Here is a 27,785-nt window from a genome sequence, read left to right on the forward strand (position 1 = left end):
CCAAGTTTGGTTGAAATCGATCCAGCGGTACAGGACGAGATATGTGTATAAGTATATATGTATAAGTATGTACATACATGTATACATAGATACATACATGAACGGATTAGTGCGTTGTGGGGAATTTCAGTGGAGAGTTAAGGTTCCAGTCCTCTCGCTGCGTAAGAACGTCGCTTTTGTAAACAGAGGCTAGGCTCCATTTCTGCGCAGCTTACCGCTTAGTGTTTGAGAGCTGAGAGCCTACAAGTAAATTACGAGTTAATCCCCTTAAATAAATAATAAAAAAGAGCGGACCTCCGCGTTGTAAAACGGGCCAGAGAACGCGTGTAAAAAAAAGCCATCTCGGGTAGAGGTAAATTAGATTGGACAGTGGGTGGAGTGGTGAAAAATGCAGCGACGACATGGAGCGGCGCCGCCCCCGCGGGAGCCCCCGCATTATTGACGCGACGGCGGCGGTGGCGGAGGCGGTGGGGGCCGGGTTCGCGGACCGACGTCGGGGGCCAACCGGGGTGGCTGGGTGCTGCCCGCGCTGCCGAGGTCGAAGCCCTCGCTGCGCGCAGACAATTGCTGGCGGCTGTACACCGGGCTGGGGACCTACATTTAATCACTGGCCGTGTCAATAGAGAAGGAACTACGGCTTCTCAGTGATCGTCGAACCTCGATGTCGGCAGTTTAGACATCGATGTTTCGATATCGATACTGAAGTATTTGGAATGTAGGCACAGGAACGGGCTGGAGTACAGAGGGATAGAGATTTCAATTGGCTCGCATAGGCAGATGATATACGCTGTCCAGACAAATTAATGCGATCAGCTGTCAAAAGCCAGACAACCACCTTTTCCAGCGCTCACCGCTGAAAGACGCGCAGGAAGAGACTGAATGAGGTTCTGGGAGGTACTGACATGGACGTGGAGCCATACCAAATCCACTGGCGTGGGCGGCTGCGCAAGGTTTGTCGGATGGCACGAACAGCCCGATCGATGTGGTCCCTCACACTCTCCATTGTGTTTAAATTCGGCGCGTTTGACGCCAGGGGAGCAACTAAAACTCATCCTGGTGCTCTTCCAACCACAGACACATACAGTGCCAGCTGCTTCAGACGTTGCACTGTCCTGGTATCGTACTGAGGAGAAGCAAACTGCATGCAGGGGTGGACATGGTCCCCAAGAATGGATGCATAAGTGATTTGACCCACTGCGCCTTCCAGAATGACGAGTTCACCCAGGGAATGCCACGAAAACTTTCTCCGGACCATAAAGCTCACTCCTCCAGCTTCGATCCTTTAGACGATTGTTGCAGGGTTTGCTTTGAAACGTTTCATATCGATGGAGCATAAAACGTGACTCATCCGAAAAACCCAAGAATCGCCACTCAGTGGAAGTCCAGCTGCTGTGGTGGCGTGTGAATTTCAGTCTTTCGCCGATGAAAAGCAGTTGGCATGGGTTCATGAACCAGGCGCTACAGCGGAGGCCCACACGCAGCAACGTTCGCTGAATGGTCGTTGAGGAGACACTGTTGGTGGGCCCCTGCTTCATCTCGGCGGTCAGATACTCAACAGTTGCACGTGTGTTCGCCCCTAGACGTCTCTGCTCTCATCGTTCACCCCTGTCATCTGTGGTCCGTGGTACACCACAAATGTCTTGGCGTCGGTTTTGGGTAGCGCCATTTTGCCATCACGGTATACTTTAACCATGGCAACACGCGAACAGTTTACAGACTTGGACGTCCGGAAATGCTTTCACCCTTGGTCCGAAAGCCAACTGCTGTGACCTTTTGGACGTTAGATAAATCGCTCCGTTTCCGTATTACAACAAAGACTGCACTGTTACCCGCATCCCGTCGACACTCGTCGTGTACCCTTCACTGTTAGTGTTGCCACCTGTCGTCTGTGAGTGGTATTTGCACTTTGACATGGAACGCAGGTGGTTGTAATATTATTATGGCTGGATCGTGTAGTACTACAAAGTGAATCAAACCATGAGTTGAAATAAATGAACGAGAAAGTGGTCAGTATCACACACAGACAGAAGATAAAACGCAGTTAGGAAGAAGACAAGCGCAGCAAAAATTTCTTGAGGTAGATGGCGTAACATTCAAGAGAGTTTACCACTTCAGTACTTGAGATCTTGGTTTACCAATGACAACAGCATAGGAGTGGACATTAAGGGAAGAGTAGTTGTGGCGAAGCAGGGAGACGCTCAGATGAAAATCGTATCAGCCAACACTAAGTTGAGAATCTGTAACACAATGATACGTCCAGCAGCCATGTATGGTTCATAAACATGGACCATGAAGAAGGGATAAGCTGTTAATATTCGAAAGAAGAGCAATGTGAAAGATATGGGGACCGATCTTAGATAAAGGTGAATGGACGCGGTGGAAGAACGATGATAGCTCTCTCTTAATGGAATAGCCAACAGTCCTAAAGCATCCAGTGGGCGGGCCATGTAGTCCGTACGCCAGAAGAGAGAGGTGAAAAAGGCACCTGAGGGGAAACCAAACACCAGACATCCCATAGGACGACCAAGGCGAAGGACCTTGCAGCCCTGGGGAATGAAGGCAGTGGCCGAGCGGTTCTAGGCGCTACAGTCTGGAACCGCGCGACCGATACGGTCGCAGGTTCGAATCCTGCCTCGGGCATGGATGTGTGTGATGTCCTTAGGTTAGTTAGGTTTAAGTAGTTCTAAGTTCTATGGGACTGATGACCTCAGAGGTTAAGTCCCATAGTGCTCAGAGCCATTTGAACCATTTGAATGAAGACACCTGGGGGAACCGTACTGAAAACAGAAAAGAATTGTAGAAGTTTGTGGAAGCAGAGCGTGGTTGCACAGCCTATGATCGCTGTATATCATACTATATCAGTATTTGGACCTACTAAGATCGATTTTAAGGACGTGATATCGACCTTTCAATGTTGGCAAAAAATGGTTTGTATGTTACTACAGCCGATAATACTTTCGTCCTTTGAAAACAATCTTGTGTAATCTTAGAACTTCCTCTGTGCCAACCACCCTGTATTTCTAAAACATCGGGCTTGTGAAGCCCAATTCGCACTTTGTCTCACATTGACCAAGGTAGTCAGATAGATTCAGAATTTCGTGATTTCGAAGAAGCTTTTGATTCACTATCACACGTGCATTTACTATCGAAAGTACGATAATAAGGGGTGTCCAGCGAAATTTGTTGCTGGATTCAGGATTTCTCGGTAGGGGGGACGCAGCATGTTATCGCGGATGGGAAGTCAACGACAAATGTTGAAATAACTTCACGTGTGCCCAATGAAAGTATGTTGGGTCCCTTTCTGTTCAAGCCGTATGTTAATAACAATCTCAGACATTTCGCATATGATGCAGTTTCTTTAAGAAAGTGCTGCGTGAAAAAAATACACAAATATGTAGTCAGATCTTTATTAGATTTCAAATTGGTGCAAAGTTTGACAACTTTGTTTAAATGTTATGAAATGTAAAACTGCGCACTTCACAAAACGGAGAAACGTCGTATTCTATTACTACAAGATCAGTGAGACACAGATGGAATCTTACAATTGGCGTCTTGGTCGCCTTTGATTATAAAATTATTTATTTGTGAAACTCACTATTGGATTTACAAAATTTAGATGACTGTGAACCACAGCTACGAGGAATTACGGGTGGAATCGGTCAACTCATACAAATATCTGGGTGTAAGGATTTGTAGGAATATGAAATGGAACTATCACATAGGCACAATTGTTGGAAGCGGGTGTCCGACTTCATTTCATTGGTAGAGTACTAGGGCAGTGCAATCAGTCAACAAAGGAGACTGCTTACAAAACACTTGTGCGACCCGTCCTAAAATATTACTCGAGTTTGTGGGACCTGTACCATATATGTGTTAACAAGTGACATTGAACGTATACAGAGGAGGGCAGCACGAATTGTCACAAGTTTGTTTAACCCATGGGAGAGTGTCACAGAGATGCTGAATAAACTGAACTCGCAGACGATTGAAGATAGGCCTAAACTATCCTACGAAACCCTACTTGCAAAGTTTCGAGAACTAACTTTAAATAATGCATCTACCCTATGTGTCGCGACCGCAGGGAACGCGAGAACTTGATTACAGTAATTAAAGAGCGCACTGGGGTGATTTTTACTCGCAGTCCATACGTGAATGTAACGGGAAGAAGCCCTAAAACCGGTACAATGAGAAGTACCCTCTGCCATGCAAGGTTTTCAGAGTATGGATGCAGATATAGATACTTCAGTATCGATACTACATTGTTTGGACCACATCACATTGACATTAAAGACAAAATATCGACAATTGATGTTGTAGGAAAGAAAAAAAAACTGGGCTACTTGTTAACACCGTCAATCATATTTTCGCCATTTAAAGGTATTTTTTTCTGAACTTGTCATAACATCAGCACACTGGTTAAAGTATCAGAGATGACAAGTAGAAGTCATACATCGTGTTTCGCCCAGAAGCACAGTTTGTCATCAAAAAATTCTATTGAAAAGACAAAGTGCCTGAGTCGATTACTGTAGCGCAAAGGACTGAAATGTGGTTTCAACAACGTGTAGTAGGAGGTAATGAAAGAAAAAAGTAAGACCTCAAACTAATTCAAGAACTATCAACTAGGTGGAATTCAAGGCTCTGTATGATTGATATTTACAGCTGCGTTTAGTGACGTATGTCATTAATTGCCGTGCTAATGAAGCAGATATTGTAGATTTGTCAGGCATTCTGCGGCTTGTGAAACTGGCTACTTGTGTAGTGTAATGTGCGTAGGGAAGTACGTTGCAAACAGTAAAGTAGTCCCAGTAACTAGTATGCTGAGTAGAAAAAAAATCTGGAATGCGACCTATACATATTTTTGGAGAGAATCTGAGGAGTAACATCACAGCAAAAATCAAAACGCGCATACTGACTGCCAACTGAAAGTCTTAACATATTATCCATATCAGTGTCACTCGATCCTAGATCCAAGAACGTAACTGTTTCAGGATGCTTTATCGTGTTGAAGGCTATCAAAACCGTGAAAGATTTGCTAGCAGCTGTCGAAACACTGACAGTGAGAATAGGCAAAACGTTGATACATTCCAGAAAAAGAGAGAAACCAAAATTGAGTTGTGGCCAGAACATTATAAATCAGCACAAGAGCGTAATACTTTGAAAACTGGAGAGGAAAAGGACATACCATCGCAATACAATTATTATCGAAAAGATCGCCTTCTAGGTCTTAAACAAGATACATTAGAAGTATAGAATCACAACATCATTACTACCTATCCAAAGCAAAATAAAAAACAACACTGAATTACTTAAGCTTTTGAAACAAAATTCCCATAAACAGCCATAAACAACGCAATAGAATGAAGCGGGAACTTCCCGCGAAATACAAGGAGCCTAAGGCTATTTGCAGCTTGTGCGGAAGTTAGACGGCAGCTCCAAGAGTCGAGGGGCATGAAAGGGAAGCTATGGTTGAAAAGGAAGTGAGCCTATCTTTGTTCAGTGTGTACACTGAGAAAGCAATATAAGAAACCACAAAAAAGTTTGGAGAAGGAACTGCAGATCAGGGAGAAGAAACAAAAACATTGAGTTTTACCGATGACATCATAATTCTGTCAGAGACGGCAAAGTACTTGGAAGAGCAGTTCAATGAAATTGACAGTGTCTTGAAAGGAAGATATGAGGTGAACATCAGCAAAAGTAAAACAAAGGTGGAATGTAGTAAAATTAAATCAGGCGGTGCAGAGGGAATTAGATTAAGAAACGAGATGCTAAAAATAGTAGAAAGTTTTACCTATTTGGGCATTAAAATAAGTGATGATGGCAGAAGAAGAGAGTATATCAACTCTAGACTGGCCATTATAAGAAAAGCGTTTCTGAAGAAGAGAAATTTGTTACCATCAAATATAGATTTATTTGTTGGGGAAATCTTTTCTGAAGGTATTTGTCCGGAGTGTAGTGGTGTGTGGAAGTGAAACGTGGACGATAAACAGTTCCGAAAAGAAGAAAATAAAAGCTTTTAAGATGTGGTGCGACAAAACAATGCTGAAGATCAGATGCGTAGATTCTACTGAGTAAAAAAGAAATTTATGGCACAACCTGTCTAGAAGAACGGGCCGGTTGATAGGACACATTCAGAGACATGAACGGATCACCAGTGGAAACCAAGATATGAATACAGTAAGCAGATTCAGAAGTATTGCAGTAGTTATTCGGAGATGAAGAGGCTTGTACGTTATAGAGTAACATGGAAAACTGCATCAAAACAGTCTTCGGACTGGAGGCAACAACGACACAAGCATTTAATAATAAATGAAAACCACAATAGAAACTTGTGTCAGCTAAGGGGTGCTAACAAATTATACGTACAAAACACGAAACATTTCACCTTTCAGTTTTTATAAACCTCTAATCGTTATTTAATATTTTATGAAAAGCAATGCATCACTCATGTGATAGTAGTAGTAGTAGTAGTAGTAGTAGTGGTGGTCATGTGCTTCTGGAGCACTAAAGAACTGAAATCTTTAATTATCTTTCACCTTTCTGGCCCCTGAATATTGTCAAAACATGTCAATTAGCAGTTGGAAGTACTCACCCTGCTCGCGTGACTGTGCCACGAGTCTATTGTTTGCGTCCCTTAACCTTCCATGAGACTTATGCTCTATAGCATAACTTGTGGGTAGGTACGTCAACATTTTCATCGGTCAAGTGTGTACCTTCCTCCCAGAATCTGTGAGCCGATCACCAAGACTCACCAATAACAACGCTACGCCAACACGCGCATTGCTCCACAAACAATAATCTATACAGTGACACTCGGAATATGGCTGAAGATTAGGACAGAAGTGGAGAAGAAAATTGCTAGCTATTTAACTAAGTGCAGGTTAGCTATCTGATAATAAAAAAATATCCATTGTTAGTATGATATAATGCAGAATTTCCCTCTGCTGGAAGCAGACTTGGCAACGTCTTCTCCTTTACATGTTTATTAAAACTGTAAATATTTATGTGATTAACCTCTTTTTCTATGGTCCTCGTGCACAGTAATATACTGACCTTAAACTAAACGAACGGAACCGTCGTGCGCTTACATACAAGGATTAAGCATGTGCCTGTTTCGTCTTCACAGAGTTTGTGTTCATCGTTTGCTTCGTCGATCTATCTCTCTGCCTCCTTTCAGGTTCTCTTCTCGTTCGTGTACAAGCCTGAGGTTACTTTGCAGCAAGTGCACCATCTCCCTCTTCTGTGTTGCTCTTCATTTCTGCGTATGTAGTACATCCCACTTCATTCATAATCTGCTGCGTGTGTGACATCCTTGTTCGGCCCCGGCGATTTCTTCCCTCAATAGCTCCTTCTGCTGTTGTATCAATGCCGTTATTGTGTCCTACGAATTTGCCTCCTCTTTGGATGTGCCTCCACAGAGATCTCTCTCAACACCTCTTTAATGGCCATTGTGTTTCGGATTGTAGTTTAGAGTATTCCTTGACAGTCGTTCATCTTTGATTTTGTTTGCATATTATTCCCACCTCTCTCCGCATTCAGTTGTTTCGTCATTAACAGCACGTAGACATTTCGAACATCACACTTTCTGTATGAAATCTTTCCTTGTGCAGCCATTAACTTCCTTCAAGAATATGATCTCAGCTGCTTGCCTTTTGCTGTCATTTTTCTTTATATATCCAACTCTCTCTCCCATACAATAGTAATTGTATCGTCATAATTTTATAAAATCTAATTTTTGTATTTTTTCTTTGTAATTAAGTGTTCTGTTCGTCTTACGTAGACTGCTTTTGGCAAATAAAGAGGCCGTACCTTGTTTTTCGCTGTGGTCCGTTTATAAAATAATAGAAGACAAGCAGAAAGCATTGAGAAAATGTAACGAAGTAACACATCCCACTTCATTGGCTCGCTCAATTTTGTTTTCCTTTCGCATTTCGGCACGCGTAGCTGCAGTCTGAACGAGAATCAGTAGGACTGCCGTCCGTGGTGTATCTCGAGCTCTACATGTCTCTACGGGTGTCTCCCCAGTCTGCCAGATTTGATTCTGGCGGCACAAATCGAATTTGGAACAGGATGCGGTGGGTATCTCTTCCAGTCCGCTGCGGCGAATGCGTCACCACAATCGATACCTCGCACTAGTATCGAGCCGGCCGTCTCGTTCAGTCTCCGTCGCTGCACACACGGACAGTGCGTCATCTCCTGGGATTTTCAGACCACAAACGACGGAGGAAGGCCATCGGTAAGGACGTCACACATCCGGGAACGAATGAAGGCGGGGTTGCATTCAGATGGACTAAATAGTCGGTTGAGGCAATCTTTTTGAAGTTAGAACCAACAGAATTTGGCATTTTGAATCTGAGACTACACTTTCCAAATACGGTCCCAGACGTACTTCTCACAAGGGAACCTCCCCATCGCACCCCCTTCAGATTTAGTTATAAGTTGGCACAGGGATAGGCCTTGAAAAACTAAACACAGATCAATCGAGAAAACAGGAAGAAGTTGTGTGGAACTATGAAAAAATAAGCAAAATATACAAACTGAGTAGTCCATGCGCAAGCTAAGCAACATGTAGGAAAGTGTCAGCATACGAGCGCCGTGGTCCCGTGGTTAGCGTGAGCAGCTGCGGAACGAGAGGTCTTTGGTTCAAATCTTCTCCTGAGTGAAAAGTTTAATTTTTTATTTTCAGATAATTATTAAAGTTCAGGCACTCACACATAATCAACTTCGCTCTCCAAAATTCCAGGACATGTTTAGATTTGCTTAGACATATGCAGGATTTGACGGTCTACACACGGAAACATTTGAAAACGTAAAAAACGTATGTTTTGACAGAGCACAGGGAAAACTGTGCAGCTGTGAAACTGTTGCATTCATTTGTTGCAGTTTATGTGACAAACTCTTATGTTTTCATCACAATTTTGGGAGTGATTATCACATCCACAAGAAAACCTAAATCGGGCAAGGTAGAAGAATCTTTTTGCCCATTCGCCAAGTGTGCAAGTTAGGTGGGTCGACAACATATGCCTCTCATGTGACGCACATGCCGTCACCAGTGTCGTATAGAATATGTCAGACGTGTTTTCCTGTGGAGGAATCGGTTGACCTATGACCTTGCGATCAAATGTTTTCGGTTCCTATTGGAGAGGCACGTCCTTTCGTCTACTAATCGCACGGTTTTGCGATGCGGTCGCAAAAACACAGACACTAAACTCATTACAGTGAACAGAGACGTCAATGAATGAACGGACAGATCGTAACTTTGCGAAAATAAAGAAAGTAAAATTTTCACTCAAGGGAGGACTCGAAGCAAGGACCTCTCGTTCCGCATTTGCTCACTCTAACCACGAGACCACGGCGCTCTTTAGCTCATATTGTCCTTGATGTTGCTTATCTTGCACATGGACTACTCAGTTTGTATAATTTGCTTATTTTTTCATAGTTTCACACAACTTCTTCCTGTTTTCTCGATTGATCTGTGTTCAGTTTTTCAAGGCCTATCCACTGCGTCAATTTATAACTAAATCTGAGGGGGGTGCGATGGGGAGGTTCCCTTGTCAGTACATCAGGATTCACTTCTGAGCACCGTCCGTTCATTTTGTTTTCATGACATCTATATTTTTTGTCTTTAATTGGCATTTGAAAATCGCCAATAGTCGTTCATCACATTCAGTGGCTGTTAATCGCAATTCACAAAAAGTGAGTGAATGGATAAACAATTGAAACACGACGGCGCTAGAAACTATTCACAAAGTATTTAAACCATAAATTTAAACAATATCTACACATCATGTGTACAATATCTCTATATTAATCACAAATAAGGACAAAGAGATAGAGAGAGCAAAGTGGAAACGTCAGTCGACAGTTGGTCCATCGTGACTTTTTATATGAGCATTAACATTTCATTGCAACGTGGTCCGTCCACAGCCAACTTAAATTTTTTGATGACAGTCTGTTATATTAGAAAGCCCTTAGATTTTATCGTTTGCACTACTGCACAGTTTCGGTTCTGTAGCCTTTTTCACGTGCGTGGTATAACCCGACAAACGGACATATTTGGCTGTAACTCACACACATGAAATTGTCTGCGCACTCGATACTGTTCAATAGTGACAAAATACTACTGCGGCATATTATCCTTAAATTTTTTAAGAATGAGTTTTCAAATTAATTTCGGAGCATAAACTGTATCAATGTCATGTTCTGCTTTCTAGTAGTGGTCATTTTCGTTTAAACAGTTCAACGAAATGAATAAATGTTACAGTTACATTGAAATTTAATATTATCCATGGTCATGTTTAAAAACAGTAAGCATCAATTGAATAAAAAGCCAGTAACAACCAGAGATCGCGTTCCTCGTATGTTCTTGTTTTTTCGTGTATCCACACACTGCGTTACAGAAACTGCAGTCTGTGTTAATGAGTTTGCAGTCCTGTTCCATGTGTGCTTCTGGTTTACTTTTTAGCTTACAGGGTTTATGCATGATATTGCGTGAAACTGTGCCAGTAGTAGATTAAATGGATAATGGAAATTGCCCCTACCCACTTTCAAATTCCATTCATTCTGGGAATTATCGTTTTGCCATTTCTGATTTTTACGTTAAGTAGCCTATTCATCAGCAGGGAGCTTGTGCCCATATTTTTATACATATAAAGGTGTATGGTGTAATCTTTTGTATTGATAGTTTAATCTGTAGTGACAGCAACTGTTTTCCAGATTTGTAGAAAACTCATACAAGTGATGATAATTTCAAATTCGACTGTCCAGGCAAGTGTAACAAACAAATGGTTGGTACAAAATTGTTAAGGTTTTCATGGCCACTTGTTGACAAACTGGATTTTGGCTTCTGCACCGGGTTCTTCGGCCCACGTTTGTTTGATGATCTTCCTGACGTTTCCCCAACACGAGTGGCTGGCATCGTCAAAGCTTCACCCTCCATTGCTGGTGGTGGACAACTCACAGTGGATGGTGAAGCTTTGACGATGCCAGTCACTCGTGCTCGTCAAACTCCAGAAAGATGAGCAAACAAACGTCGGCCGAAGAACCCGAGACAGAAGCCAACCAGCAGCGTGCCAAATGATTGGAAAATGCAGTATTCGTTATTTATCAAGTAACTGTATCACATGTTACAAAAGCTACGCTCCTTTCAGTTTTTGCTTGTTTCAGTAAAGAATGAGAACAAAAGTTCGAATGAAATGTCCAGTCGACGTGGAGGTCATTCGAGACATAATCAAGTTCTGGCTGGACAAGGAGAACGAAGGGAAAGGGTGGTGGGATTGTTTATGGAATCATTCTGCATTCCGCTATAGTGGTGTAGGAAAACTGCGAAAAATGCAGCTATGGATAACCAAACATCGATTTACATCTTTCTCCCATAGAATAAAAATCCAATAAGCCATTTCTTCCCGGTGTAGGAATACCGATCGTTACGTAATGGTTTATTGTGATCACTGTTTAGAATGTTTATTGTAAAATGCCATGCCATAGTATTCATTTCTACTATCTCTAAACATTAAATAAAAATCGATTACGTTATTTCGCCCATAGAGAACTGAAATCTGTTGCTGTGTATGATTGTAGACGAAAGTTAACTTCGTCAGTCATATTTTTACTAACATCCATGACTTGTTTCGGAAGCTTGCACACTAATCCAGAGACAGAGAACTGCACTGCCTCTAGAAATAGCTTGATACATCAAAACACTTGATCGACGCTCAGCCTTGATCAACTACTGAAAGTATTTTTTTCTCTCAGTATTAAATCATGTTCAAACTTAACATATTGTGTATCACAACAATTACGATTCCTTAGTGATTTAAAAATTAGTCAGACCTTAGAGTCGGGTTCACGGATCCGCAGTTTCATTACAATATAATGAAATTATATTTTGTACCAAATAAGTGATTTTTTTCAAAGACATCATTCCGTCGAGACATTGTATCTGCAGGGGACGTGCAAAACTGACAACTGCACGTGTTCTCACTTGTCCTGACAAACAGCTGTTGCCAAATACGTCGCATGACTGCCTGCCCTGGTGGTTGTTTTAATGTCACGTGAGTAGTATTAAGGACTCATCAATTTGATAATTTCTGCGTAACCCTCTTTTTTGTTAAGTAATATTTTTAGAGTATTCGATTATACAGTGACTGCATATTCTTGATCTTCATACGTTTTTACCAAACATTCACACAGCTCTACTTGTGTTATTACCTCTGTTCCTTTCTATCTCACAGTCAGTATCGTAATACTTTCTATACTAAAAATATTTTTATCTCCGATGTAAACCCATAAAATTATTTTATTGTACTGTAACTTCATTGTCAAGTAATAATAATAGTAACAACGCTATTTCGAGGGTGCCTGTTGCTCTTCGTTCCGAGCCCCCCGGCGCCCGTTTTCTGTGGATCAGAGTGCTGGATATACTTTAACCTGACGTTGCTGGTAGTTGTCACACTGAAGGCGACGCCCTTCCTCTCACACATTGGCCTATTAAAATACTAAATTAATCAACTTATACTGTAATTCAATAAATGAAATGTATTGGCACTGGACCATTCTTCATTAGACAATGTAAGTAAAATAGTGCCATTCATTAATCCGTGACGCGCTCTGTGTCTTTTTCCGCAACAATATCCATAGCTAACCTTCTTTCTCAGATTCTTGCCACGTGAAGTAACTGATGATTTTGTCTTATTTCCTGATTTTCTTTCTTTCCATTACTCCTTCATTCTTTCATTGCGTTTTTTCGTCAGTGAGGAGCTTTCTGGCCCTTTCCTGAAAACCTCCGAACTTTCTGATCTTGCTTCAAAAAGCTGAACTGGGTGAAATTACTACTTTTTTAACGTTTATTTCAGCTAAATCCTTTTCTGCTTCTCTGAAACACGTGATATGCGTTTTGAGATTTTTGTCGAAGAGGTGAAATACCTTTTTAGACAGTCTTTCCGGATTCATTCGAACCACTGACGATAAAACGAAATTCTACTTTCCCTGAGAGCACCAACTAATTTTTCATCACTTCTTCCCATCCTCGTACTCCCAACTTTTCTTGAACCGCGCGTTTTCTTAGCAGGCCTGCTTACCTTTGCTATTTCACCCCACTGAATTACAGACCCATGTCATTGACCTCAATTTGCAGTAGGATTTTGGAGCATATACCGTACCCGAACATTATAAATCATCTTGAAGAAAATGACTTATTCATAATAACCAACACGGATTCAGAAAATATCGTTCTTGTGCAACACAACTAGCTCTTTATTCCCATGGAGTTCCGCAAGTTAGTGCCACAGGCCCTCTGCTGTTCCTGATTTACATAAATGAGCTAGGTGATAATCTGAGCAGCCCCCTTAGATTGTCTGTAGATGACGCCGTAATTTACCGTCTAGTAAAATCAGCAGACGATCAATTCCAATTACAAAATGATCTAGAGAGAATTTCGGTATGGTGCGTAAAGTGGCAATTGGCACTAAACAATGAAAAGTGCGAGATCATCCACATGGGTACTAAAAGAAATCCGACAAGTTTTGGGTATACGATAAATCGCACAAATCTAAGGACTGTCAATTGGACTAAATACCTAGGAATTACAATTACGAGCAACTTAAATTGGAAAGACCACATAGATAATATTGTGGGGTAGACGAAGAAAAGACTGCGCTTTGTTGGCAGAACACTTAGAAGATGCGACAAACCCACTAAAGAGACAGCCTACATTACACTTGTCCCCCCTCTGCTGGAATATTGCTGCGCGGTGTGGGATCCTTACCAGGTGGGATTGACGGAGGACATCGAGAAAGTGCAAAGAAGGGCAGCTCGTTTCGTGTTATAGGGGTGAGAGTGTCAATGATATGATACGCGAGTTGGGGTGGCAGTCACTGAAACAAAGGCGGTTTTCTTTGCGGCGGGATCTATTTACGAAATTTCAATCACCAACTTTCTCTCCCGAATGCGAAAATATTTTGTTGACACCCACTTACGTAGGGATAAATGATCATCGTAATAAAATAAGAGAAATCAGAGCTCGAACGGATAGATTTAGGTGTTCCTTTTTCCCACGCGCCATTCGAGAGTGGAGTGGTAGAGAAGTAGTATGAAAATGGTTCGATGAACCCTCTGCCAGGCACTTAAGTGTGAATTGCACAGTAACCATGTAGATGTACCGGGTGATCAAAAAGTCAGTATAAATTTGAAAACTGAATAAATCACGGAATAATGTAGATAGAGAGGTACAAATTGACACACACGCTTGGAATGACATGGGGTTTTATTAGAACCAAAAAAATGCAAACGTTCAAAAAATGTCCGACAGATTGCACTTCATCTGATCAGAATAGCAATAATTAGCATAACAACGTAAGACAAAGCAAAGATGATGTTCTTTACAGGAAATGCTCTGCTCAATATGTCCACCATCATTCCTCAACAATAGCTGTAGTCGAGGAATAATGTTGTGAACAGCACTGTAATGCATGTCCGGACTTATGATGAGGCATTGGCGTCGGACGTTGTCTTTCAGCATCCCTAGAGATGTCGGTCGATCACGATACACTTGCGACTTCAGGTAACCCCAAAGCCAATAATCGCACGGACTGAGGTCTGGGAACCTAGGAGGCCAAGCATGAGCCAAGCTGAGCACACGATCATCACCAAACGAGGCGCGCAAGAGATCTTTCACGCGTCTAGCAATATGGGGTGTTTCTTTTTTTTCTAATAAAATCCCATGTCATTCCAAGCATGTGTGTCAATTTGTACCTCTCTACCTCCACTATTCCGTGATTTATTCAGTTTTCAAATTTATACTGACTTTTTGATCACCCGGCAGATGTAGAGCTTTTTTCTTGAGAACTAAACATTTCGCTGCGTAAAGGCAGAGTGATTTTTTGTTGTAAATGTCCTTCGTTAACCGATATACTATTTCCAGTTCCTGGTGTCTGTGTTCCGTTGCTTCTTATCTACACCGTTTGGCTGCATTATTTCCCTTAAGCACTTAAATTTATTCTCATAGCCAACTATTCATGGTATTGAGTGTCAGACGTAGTAACGGATATTAAAGACGAGGGAGAAGGTGTGGAGGAAGGAGACGAGGATACGTGTGGTCGGTAGGCAGGACAGCAGAACCTGACGGAGTAGTTCTAGAAGGTGGGCGCACCCGCTCTGGCGCAACCTGCTGGGGAACGGAAAGGGGATAAGCCACCGGCCGCCTCCCTTATACCGGAGCCGGAATAGCCGCCCTCGGCGTGGCGGGGTCAACGACCGCGGCGCACACCTCCGCGACCGTTGAAATAATTTGCAATCCGGCGCGGCTTTTGTGTGGAACCCGTTTATCGAGACGTTTGGCTGGCTCCCACGGCCGGGCGCAGGACACGACACACACTTCCTTCCACCCCTCGCCGTATGTCTGGTGCGCAACGCTTGTGCTCTACACGACCTCAATGACGTGTTTTTTCCCGTCTGTGTCAACAAATAATTGGCTATCGAGGTTTCAAAGTGGTTTCATATCTCCCGAATGAAAGCCACTACACGGTACGATGTTGCTGGTGAGTACAACAAAAGTGTGGATGAGTATCGATTATCGCGTTTTGCAGTGATATTCACGGTACTGCCAGTCAGGTGGTCGTTTGTTTACACTGGCGCATCTTAAATCCGTTGCATTAGAGCTGGCTTAAGACTATTGAAGAATGTTGAGTTTTTGAAATCGCTTTCTCGTTAAGAATATTATAAACGTCTTAAGATGGGCAGAACAGGGCGGCTGTCCCCATCGGAGGTTCGAGTCCTCCCTCGGTCATGGGTGTGTTGTCCTTAGCGTAAGTTAGTTTAAGTTAGATTAAGTAGTGTGTCAGCCTAGCGATCGACGACCTCAGTGGTTCGGTCCCATAGGAATTTACGAAAAAAATGGACAGATCATGATCGAAACTCGTTGTGTTACAACAAATGGAAGTGACTGGTAGCAGAATAAACTAATAGTTAATTATTCCACACAGTCACAGTTCCCAAACGTAGTGTATGGCCATGATCATTTACCCTTAACCTACTACATTCGTCGACTGTGCTAGTAAATGACTTTTCAGTACTGCCAAGGGCACTGTTAACTCTGCTGTTAGTGTGAGTGCTATTCGTAAACAAACAATCATCAGATTGTGTATTTTATGTATGTTTGTGCACATCGAAAATGGATGAAATCGATTGATGTGGAAGTTATTTCGAGAATAATCCAAGGGCGGCATTCTTCCGAGTGTATATAGGATGTTTAAAATAAAAAAGTGTCAGATGCTCCTACGGGAGGTACTATTTGTCGAAACTAGAAGAAAAGTTCCAGAAGCCAACACTTGTTGAGATATCGGCCGTTGAAGATCTTCATCTCACACGATGCATTTTATTTACAGGTGAGGATGGACTCACGAGAGGTGGCACAGTAAACTACAACACGCACGTGTGGGCACACGCAAATCCTCACGCAATCATGGAGGAGAGCCATCAGAATCGTTTCAGTATGAGCAGGAACACTTGGTGAGTCTCATAGGGCCATACACATCATCAAACAGGTGCTGTGTATCACCGATTTCAGCGCGATGAAATCATCTGCGCTATTGGACAAAGTGTTTTTTAGTCACCAACCTTCTAACTGGTTTGATGCGGTCCGCCACGAATTTTTCTCCTGTGCTAACCTCTCCATATCAGAGCAGCAATTGCAACCTATGTCCTCAATTGTTTGTTGATTTATTCAAATCCCTGTCTGCCCCTATAGTTTTTGCCTTATGAGGTTCCTCTAGTACCTGGAGGTTATTCCCTGATGTCTTACGCATGTCATATCATGCTGTCCCTTACTCTTATCAGTGTTTTCCATATGTTCCGTCCCTCGCCAATTCTGCGGAGAACCTCCTCATTCGTTACATTATCAGTCCATCTGATTTTCAGCATTCTGCTGTACCTCCACATCTCAGACACTGCGAGTCTCTTTCACTACAACAAAGGCGTTGTTCGTGGCGACGAGTTCTTTTCACGAAATTTCAGTCACCAACGTTCTCCTCCGAATGCGAAAACATTTTTTGACACATATTATTTTATTATTTTTATTTATTTAGCCTATGGCTAATACAGATATATCATAAAATTAAATTACATATACATATGTACATATTTACACACAACGTAATAAAAGAAGAGACATCATATCACGCACGGAAAGCTTTAAGTGTTAGTTTTTTCCGCGGGCTGTTCGAGAGTGGAACGGTCGAGAAATAGCGTGCAAGTTGCTCGATAACCCTCTGCCAGACACTTAATGGGCTCCGGAACGCCCTATACTTGCAATGTTAAAATAACGCTTATAAATTACATCTTTCCTCACAAAGTATTTGAGGTAGGAAGTTGAACTTTTTGCAGATTATTTATTGGAATATGGGCTACAACTTAACACAGGGATTTTACAAAATTTTAGTTCAGTTATTAAAGATGATTTTTTTTTCAATTGTAATGAAAATTCACAACATTTTTTTGCAATTTTTTATTTATATATTCAAAAATATACAGTTTTTTGGAAAAAGGCTGTGTTAAATTATGCAGAAGGTACTGTGTAACATTTACTGAAAGTTTGAAACAAATATGTTTGGAAGATCCTTAGAAAACATGTAATTAGTATGAGAAAATAAAAGTTTTGGGAATCGAGCGACAAAGATTGGATTAACTTTTTAATGCATTCCAGGTCCATAGGATGGATTATCTTCATCCTCTGCAAACTCCTCCTCCAGCTTCCTTTTGTTCCCCTCCTGTTTACTCTTGCTTGTATTTCTAGACACTTTACAGCCCTGTCTGCAGCCCGAAGGCGTTCCTTGTCTAAAGCAAGCATCGCTCGTACCATGTTAGAACCTATCTTCATTCCCATATTTCTAAATACCTTGCACCTTACAATGTTGCCATCATTGAAAGTCGCAACAGCATCATACACACCAAAGTGAAGTGTTTCTATTCCAACAAACACAGTCTTGGGGATTCTCGACCACATAACACTATTTACACTTTCATTGGGGTTTTGAGTTTTCCGTGAATACACTTTTTCAACAGTTCAGGTGCTGCTAAGTCTCTGAAAATAGGTTTTATCACCTCCATTATTGCATGAGGCAGACTATGCTTATGAGTGAACACTTCAATTAATTACGAATATTTTCGAGATAACGACAGAGTAAATAAACATGAAACAATCGACAATCACACCAGCGATATATATTGAACCATCACAGGTTAGCCACAACACATACTTTATCTCACATCACTAAAATGTACCTGATGAACACGGACGTTAATAATAACACCATTTGACAGCAGTTTAACAGCGCCACAGTGGGTCACGCCCATGTAGAACACATTTCAAAAAAAAATTAAAAATAGTTGTAGTCTTCGGAATTGAATAAATTATATATCTATTAAAAGGTAATAGTCCGCAGATTCAGAAAACGCAAAAAAGTAAAAATTGAACTTTTCATGATTTTGAGCCTTTCCGGAGCCCCTTAAGTTAGAACTGTTGAGTATTCATATAGATGTGGATGGAAGTCTATCCGACTTTTACCAGACTGGAAGAGTAAACGAGATAAAGACCCGGCGAAGAGCAGTGACGGAATTGTTTAGTCGAATAGAGAGCGTTAACAAGATTTTCAAAAAACTGTTAATATCCCGATTGCGTACATTCCAGGAAGTCGGGCCGCGAAATGACTTCGACTAGAAAGTTAGACAAATTAGAACTTCTGTGGAAGTTTAGCGACAGACGTTATTCGCATGCACCATTTGCGGTTGGAAAAGAGATTCGAAGAAATTATGGTACCAGAAGTACTCACCAACACACATAGCTAGGTGGCTTGCTATTCTCAGATATCTGACATTGAATAGGCAACATGAATGAAAGAAATGCATTTCCAGAAATCATATTGCTCCTCCGGATCTCAGATGTCACTGAGAAGAGGAAACAACGCTGGAGTGAACGTCTGCCCCAGAACACCAACCTAGTTCCAGTTTGCAAGGGTCGATCATCCCTGTCGTGAATGGTCCAGACGCAACGCCGTCCGAATGGAACAAAAGAGATGTGAAGAAGTTGAGTTTTTATGAAAGCACAGTGTGTATGTGTGGTGCATAGAAACAGACAGTAGGACATTTTGTGAAGAACTGCCCACTCCGATGGTTTTAAGAGCGATCTGGAAGACTTGCATGAAATGACACCGAATGTTGCGACCTGGCTGTCAGACATAAACATTAACCTATACTTACTTTACTTTTACTTTTTCGTGTCCGGAAACTACAATTTGTTTGCCCAGTATTGGGCAATGTCCAATGCTTCTTCTTTAGCCAGCCATAGATCGTCGAGGGTGCATCTGTGGGGGCAGGCAGGGCATTGTAGAAGATGTTCCATGTCCTGTCGAGTGCCGCAGTCGCATTTGTCGTCATTTTCGGCCAACAAACCCCATTTGATCAGATTAGATTTCACAGGAGCCACCCCAGTTCTGATGCGGTTAAGCATACTCCATGTTTTCCAATACTCTCTTAGTGGATAGTAGATAGGGGGCTCATCTAAGGCGCAAGGAAGGTGCCTCCACGTGTGCATTTTACTTTCATGCTACATAGAAGAAAGTAAAATGTCGGCGCTCCCCGGAAACGTTGCCCAATCGGACAACGGCCAAACCTTCCACCATCGGAAACCAATGCAATCAAAAGCCAAAAACATTAATCTATAAATTCATCGTGTGTGTAATGTCATATGATAATTAATTTATAAAAATCATTGTACATATGTATGTTTGCATGTACGTTCTACATTTCCTCTTAAACCACTGGATCGATTCCTACCAAACATGGTACGCACATCACTTACCATCTGGAAATAAACAGTGCGGCACTGAGAACCACCTACCTCTCACATGGGCGGAATTGGGGGGGAAAGGGGTGACATAGAAACGTAACTCAGGTACGTCTGCGTTCATTTCAACCAATTTTGGTAAATACATGACGCGTTATTTGCTTAACTATCTGAAAAAAATACTAGGGGGGGGGCTGTGTACCACTATCAACCTTAGGGACATGTAAAAGTATTGAATAACAACCAATATTAATATCAAACCCACAGTTTGAGGGCAAAATTCGTAGGCTCATTGGTGGCAGAGGGAGGGCGAGGGGTATAAAGAAGACTGTGGCATTTTAGCATATTGTAATTTTTCCTCCTAAATCTATGTATATGTAGTTATGTAGTTCTCAATTCGATCGAGCAATCAATCATTCATAATAGGAAACACAGTCATAACTCAGTCACTCAGAATGATTCAGAAATTTTACTTGTTAGAATGAAATCGGGCGATGATTCTTCTTCTCTGCAGGCTCGTGCTTTGCGGCAGTTTGCTAATCTGTACAAATAAAATTCCTCGTATTTTTGGGAGCGTTGTATAATCAGTCCGGAAACCTCAGATCAAGCGGATATTTGGCTTTGATGAAGTTTAACCTTCCGAAGAAGTAATGGAGCTCTTGGATTATTAAATGCAGGTTCGTATCCAGTCTTTCGGAAGTTCCCTTCTGATTAACAACTACGCAATATATCGATGAATATCATTAATTCTCAAATGTCAAATAATGTAAATTGTTACACACCTTTTGTATGAAGTAGCAATATATATATATATATATATATATATATATATATATATATATATATATATATATATTCCTTTTAATCGTACAATTTCGTATCAGTCATCTTTTGTCATAAATCTCAATATTCAGATTACAATTCTTCAAACAATGCTCAGGCTAATCGGCACGAAGACAATCTCGGAAGCTTTTTTCTAACAACCACCAGAGACAGTACTACAAAGAATAATTATGCGCTCATGGCATAGCTATTGTATGAAACTACTTTGCGCATGGATTCTGCGAGTATGAAGATAGAAAATTAGTAAACGTCATTCAAGGGTAGAATTGTATTAGAATAAATCATCTTAAATAAAGAGATATTACAATATCTCTGTAACGATGGAAGCAATTGCTATACCAAACTTAGGACACACACCTTTGGCTGAAGGTGGGGTGAATAGGGTTGAAGTAAAAGTAAGACACATAAACTCCCAGCCCAGAGCAGTTTCAGCCAAATTTTGGAACATACACGACTCAGTATTTGTGTGAAAATACTCAGGCAGTAAGATACACTTACTACCCATAGAGATGACGGTCAGAAGGTGTCACACAGAATTGTTCAGTAATGGTCTGTTGGTATTTATTTCCTGTATTTCGTTGATTTTGAATATATTAGAAATATGAAGAGCATCTCTCTCTTTGTGTTGTCCAAAGCATCAACCAAGCATCTAGAATGTGCGCTGCAAAAAGCCAATATTATTGACAGCATGTTACAGCGCCATAGATCATTGCCACACGGAAGAATACCGCAGGTATATTTTACGTTGGCTCTGGATTCACAAGATGCGAAACAGCAGAGCGTTTCTTAGATAGCGGAACAAACAAAAGTATCTCAGTGCGAAGTCTGGGTTGTACGGTGGTTGGACAACCTGTTCCGATCCAAAAGATCTGATCAGATTTTGCGTGTGAGTGGCAGAATGGGGTCGCGATTCATCCTGGAGACTTTCCCGCTCGTCCTTGAAAGCTGTCACCCACTTACGCACTTTGCTGTCACTCATCGTTTCGGGGTCATACATCTCACTTATCTATGAATTTCCGCTGCTGCAACGTACAGTGCCGTCAAAAACCGAGTCACTGACTGCATTTCACAGGTGGTGGGCTGGTGAATTGTTTCAACATTTAGAACTAATAATGTAAACAGAACGCACTGCTACAGTGTCAATGGAAATGGCGCCGTTCGATGAGTGAGGCATGCTGGGAGTCGGTGCGCATGCGCATTTCAGTGACTGTGCGACATTCGATTAGTTACGGCAAATGACCCTCGTATGTACAGAGTGCTTTTGCAAAATGGGGAGGAATTATAGGGAACGATCCCTGGTAAGATAAGCAGCAGAAAAGATCTCTAAAAGAGTTCCAACGGTGGTACACCTACATGCAGGTGAAGTTAAAAGTTGGTGGAGAGTATAGGTTTCTTTGATTAAAAGCACACATTGAAGGCACCAGGAAGGTGGCAATGCCCTGCTTGTACTAGTGTTTCAGTTCTGTACATAAGAGGACAGCTAGCTGGAGCACTATCATGTAGTAGCCACATTACCCTTCGTAACACTAGAGACACGTCTTACATCAGGGGAGGCAGGGCTACATATGGGAAGTGGAGATATGCTCTGCTGTGAGGCGTTGTTGGTTCCACGAGGCCAATAATCCCCGCCCACACATTGGAACTAAATCGGTGTTGTTGCTTCGCTGGCACCATACCGTGAGAATTCGCCGTAGCCCACAGGCGGGTGTTGTGAAGGTTGACCATACCACGCCTCGTGAAAGCCTTATCCGTTATAGAATGAGCGACAGAAATCCCAGCGTCTGGTAGTCTGTACGACAGCGACAAAACCGTCGCCGTGGTGGCTAGTTCTTTTAAGGTTTGCATGCATTTTAAGACGGGTAATGGTAGTTGCTGAGAGCGTTCCACACGGTCATCTGGCGGACCACCTGCCTGGTCGTGATAACCGGAATCACCGTGAGAGGCCCTTCAAGTATGTGTATGTCCACTGGAACGAATTTCCAGCCATGTGTCCATGTAACTTTATTTTGCTCCTCCTGTCAGGGATTGTTCCGTGTAGTTTGTTTCTGTTTAACAATATCATTTCTATGTGCTTGCGCAGGCGAAGCCATGGGCTGTAAGCTAGTAATAAACAATAAAATCTTGTGCAAATTGAAGGTGGAGGGGGATAAAGGAAAGGAACTACGAGGGGCGTTTGAAAAGTCCGTGCAAAGTCCGAGAGATAGCACCACCGGCGCGTATCGAGGTCATGTTTAGTTAGTAGCATCTTTGCAAAGAACACACACCAAGTTTCAGCCGTATTGGTCTATTTCTTTGTGTTTGGCATTCGTGTGAATCAAGGAAGTCTAGTGATTGTCAAAAAAATGGACGAAAAGGAATTTCGTGTGTTGATTAAACATTACTTTATAAAAGGCAAAACTCCTCAGGAGACCAAATAGAAGCTTGATAAACATTACGGTGACTCTGCACCTTTGATTAGAACAGTTTATAAGTGGTTTCAAAATTTTCAGAGTGGCCACATGGGCACAAGTGATGCTGAACCTTCTGGACGCCCTGTGGAGGTTACGACTCCAGAAATCATTGATAAAATCCATGATATGGTGATGAATGACTTCTGTTGCGTGAGATTGATAGTGCTCTGGGCATCTCGAATGAACAGGTACATAATATTTTACATAAACATTTGGGCATGAGAATGCTATCCGCAAGATGGGTTCCGCAATTGCTCACGCTTGTCCAAAAACGTAATCGTGTGAAGTGTTGCAAGGATGCAGCTGTTCAGGAAGAATCGGCAGGACTTTAAGCGTCGTTTCGTCACATGGATACGTTACTATACTCCTGAGACCAAACAACAATTTAAACAATGGGTTACCAAGGGAGAATTTGTACCAAAAAGGCGAAGACCATTCCTTCGTCCGGAAAGGTTATGACCACTGTCTTTTGGTATTAGCAAGGGATAATTCTCATCGACTATCTGGAAAAGGGTAAAACTATTACAGGTGAATATTATTCATCGTTACTGGACCGTTTGAAAACGGAGTTGCAAGGAAAACGCCGGCGATTGGACCGCCAAAAAATTCCTTTTCCATCACGACAATGCACCAGCACACACCTCAGCAGTTGTGGTCGCAAAATTAATGGAAATAAGATTCCAACTCGTTTCACATCCCCCTATTTTCCAGGCTTGGCTCCCTCGGACTACTATTTGTTCCCCAATTTGAAGAAATGGCTGGCGGGACAAAGATTTTATTCAAACGAGGAAGTGATTGCAGCAACGAATAGCTATTTTGCAGACTTGCGCAATTCCTATTATTCGGAAGGGATCAACAAATTAGAACAGCGTTGGACGAAGTGTATAAGTCTAAAAAGAGACTATGTCGGAAAATAAAAAACGTCTACCCCAAACACGTAAGTAGTTTTTATTTTTGCACGAACTTTTCAAACGCCCGTCGTACATAAGTTGCTTCGGGACTTTATGAAGAATCGGGCGACGAGTAAAAAAGTTTGCTGGACTGGGACTCGAACGTGGGATCTCGTGCTTACTAGGCAGTTGCGTTCACAATTGCACCACGCGGACCTAGCGGTTACGGCGGTCAACTCACACTTCCAACAAGCGCCACCTTTCCGCAGTCCGCATCCACGTCCCCCAAGTCAGCTGATTTTGGATTCCTGCTGGAGGTCGGACGTAGATGAGTATCTGATTGTGGATTCAATGTCCATCACAGCGAATCAACGAGTATGAATGCGTGGTGTCTGTTGTTTCACACATGTCCGAAAGTACAAACACCACACATTCATATACGAGGGTGAGTCAAATGAAAACCTTATATTTGTAATAACAAATTGAAATTTCGCGCCGTTATCCTGTAAGTTAGTAAGCGTGCTGCAAACAGTGTGAAGAATGGCCTGTAGGTGACAGCATAGTGCAGATGCACACATACCGTCGCAGTATCAGTATAAAGATGACCGCCCCACTTGGCGACTTGCACCAGGGAAGAACAGCACTCTGTTATTCGGTTTTTGCGTAGTGAAGGTGTGAAACCTATTGAAATTCATCGACGAATGAAGGTTCAGTACGGTGATGCATATTTGTCACAGCAGCAAGTCTACGAATGGAGTAGGAGGTTCGCAAATGGTGTGACTTCAATTTTAGATGCTCCTCGTCCAGGTCAGGCACGAGTTGTGACTCCACAGAACATTGAAGCAGTTGAAGCCATAGTGTAGGAAAACCGCCGAGTGACACTGAATGACACTGCAGCATGTTAACAGATTAGTCATGGGCCAGCACACCACATTGTGCATGATGTGCTCCAGTTTCACAAAGTGTCTGCAAGATGGGTGCCACGGCAACTGACTCCTGAAATGAGAGAACGACTTGTTGATGCTTGTGTAGAACTTCTTCGGCGCTTTGAACGAGAAGGTGATGGCTTCCTTGCAAGAACCGTTATTGGGGACGAAACCTGGGTTCACTTCCACCAACCGGAAACGAAGAGAGCGAGCAAGGAATGGCGCCATTCTTCATCACCAAAACTAAAGATGTTTCGAACAGAACCATCAGCAGGAAAGGTTATGCTGATTCTCTCTTGCGACGAAAAAGGCGTCATTTTGGAGCATTACATGCCTAGAGGGACCAATGTCACCAGTGCATCATAAACACATCTCTTAAAAAATCATCTGCGGCCTGCAATCAAATCAAAGCGACGTGGATTGCTGTCAGCAGGTGTCCTTTTGCAACATGAAAATGCAAGGCCCCACACTGCCCGTACAACAGTTGCAACAATCACAGACCTGCATTTTGCGTGTCTTCCTCATCAACCATACTCACCAGACCTTGCCACAAGTGATTTCCATATGTTGGACCACTCAAAGACGCAATGGGAGGAAAGAAGTTCCGTTCTGATGAAGAAAAAAAAAATGGCTGTGAGCACTATGGGACTTAACTTCTGAGGTCATCAGTCCCCTAGAACTTAGAACTACTTAAACCTAACTAACCTAAGGACATCACACACATCCATGCCCGAGGCAGGATTCGAACCTGCGACCGTAGCGGTCGCGCGGTTCCAGACTGTAGCGCCTAGAAGCGCTCTGTCACTCCGGCCGGCTCTGATGAAGAGGTACGCCATGCGGTGCATGAGTGGTTGCGCGGACTACCAAAAGAATTTTTTTCTTAAGGAATTTATGCACTATGTATGCGCTGGAGGACATTACGTTGAAAAGTGATACAGCTTTGTACCACTTCTGCACAATAAATAATATTTTAAAAAATATTTAAGGTTTTCGTTTGACTCACCCTCGTAATAATAATATCTACCAAGTCGTCTAGTCAGTGACGTGGGACGGGAGTTCGTTGGCCAAGCAGCGAGACAGATTGAAGCGCAGAGGTGGCGGGCGATCGGATGGACAGGCTTTCCGGGTAGCAGGCGGCAGCTGCGCCGCGGTGCGTGACGCGCGTAACGGTGCGTGAGGCTGGCCGATGTCGGCGGCATCTGATGGAAGAGCCGCCTCTCCAGCGCGCTGACAGCCCGGCGTTGATATTCACCGCTGGGCCGCCGCGTGGCTCAGCTGTCCAGCGCGGATACAATCAGGGCCGGATAAAATTTGGCCCTGCATGCAAAACAGTCTAGTCTTTCGGCACAGAAGCCGACATTTTTAAGTCAGTTACTACACCTTTCAAGTGGTTCAAATGGCTCTGAGCACTATGGGACTTAACTTCTGAGGTCATCAGTCCCCTAGAACTTAGAACTACTTAAACCTAACTAACCTAAGGAAATCACACACATCCATGCCCTAGGCAGGTTTCTAACCTGCGACCGTAGCGGTAGCGCGCCTAGAACCGCTCGGCCACCCCCGCCGGCACTACACCTGTCTCCATATTACTTTCATTACTGAATTGTAGAGTCCTTTGTTTCAATTGCCCATCGATTACACTATTGGTTGGTTGGTTGTTTGGGGGAAGAGACCAAACAGCGAGGTTATCGGTCTCATAGGATTAGGGAAGGATGGGGAAGGAAGTCGGCCGTGCCCTTTCAAAGGAACCATCCTGGCATTTGCCTGGAGCGATTGAGGGAAATCACGGAAAACCTAAATCAGGATGGCTGGACGCGGGATTGAACCGTCGTCCTTCCGAATGCGAGTCCAGTGTGCTAACCACTGCGCCACCTCGCTCGGTGATTACACTATTGATTCAAACATTTATTTATTTATGAATTTGTTTTTGCCTCGCAGGATTAGTACATGTATGACTCCTCCGACATTTAACCATACATCTTTAGACCGATGAGATAAACTCATCAAGAAATCTAAAAACGAAGTATGAAGTCTGTTTAAAAAAATCCGAACATTAGTATTTTCGTGACAATGGTGTGTCGGAACGAAATGCGGTTGGCGTCCCTGCAAACGCCTGTGTTTCATGTGTAACTGCCGGAAGATTCATTGTTGTATGTCTGTCAGTTATTGTACAGTGCTGTATTGAGTAGATAGTTGTGTCGCACAGTTTGCGAATTTCGAGATCGGAGATTTAGAGGAGCAAAGCATTAAATTTTGCGTGAAACTCGAGAAAAACTTTACAGAGACACACCAAATGATGCAGGAAGCCCATGGTGATTAGTGCTTAAGGCGTTCTCTGTGTTACGAATGGTTCACACAGTTTAAAAATGGCCGGACGGAAGTTAAAGACAACCGTCGTTCAGGACGTCCTTCGAGGTCCATCGACGACGCTCCTGTCAGCAACGTCAACGACATTGTGCGTGCCAGTCAACGACTGACTGTCAGAGAGATTGCAGAAGAATGTAACATTTCAGTTGAATTATGTCGTGAAATCCTGACACACCATTTTGGAATGCACTGTGTTGCTGCCAAGTTCGTCCCACGACTCATGAGTCAAGACTAGAAAGCTCTTCGCCTAGGAATCCGTGAAGGGCTTTTGGATCGATCAAATGACAACGAGATGTTCCTTACGAGAATCATGACTGGTGATGAGAAGTGGGTCCACGGTCACGATGTTGAGACCAAGGTTCAATTTTCACAAAGAATCGGGAAAGATTCTCCAAGACAAAGAACGCTTGTCAGGCCAGGTCAAATGTCAAAGCCACGCTGATAGTTTTCTTTGTCATTGAAGGATTGTTTCATC

Source organism: Schistocerca nitens, chromosome 7, assembly GCF_023898315.1.
Source record: "Schistocerca nitens isolate TAMUIC-IGC-003100 chromosome 7, iqSchNite1.1, whole genome shotgun sequence".
In the NCBI taxonomy this organism is placed as follows: domain Eukaryota; kingdom Metazoa; phylum Arthropoda; class Insecta; order Orthoptera; family Acrididae; genus Schistocerca; species Schistocerca nitens.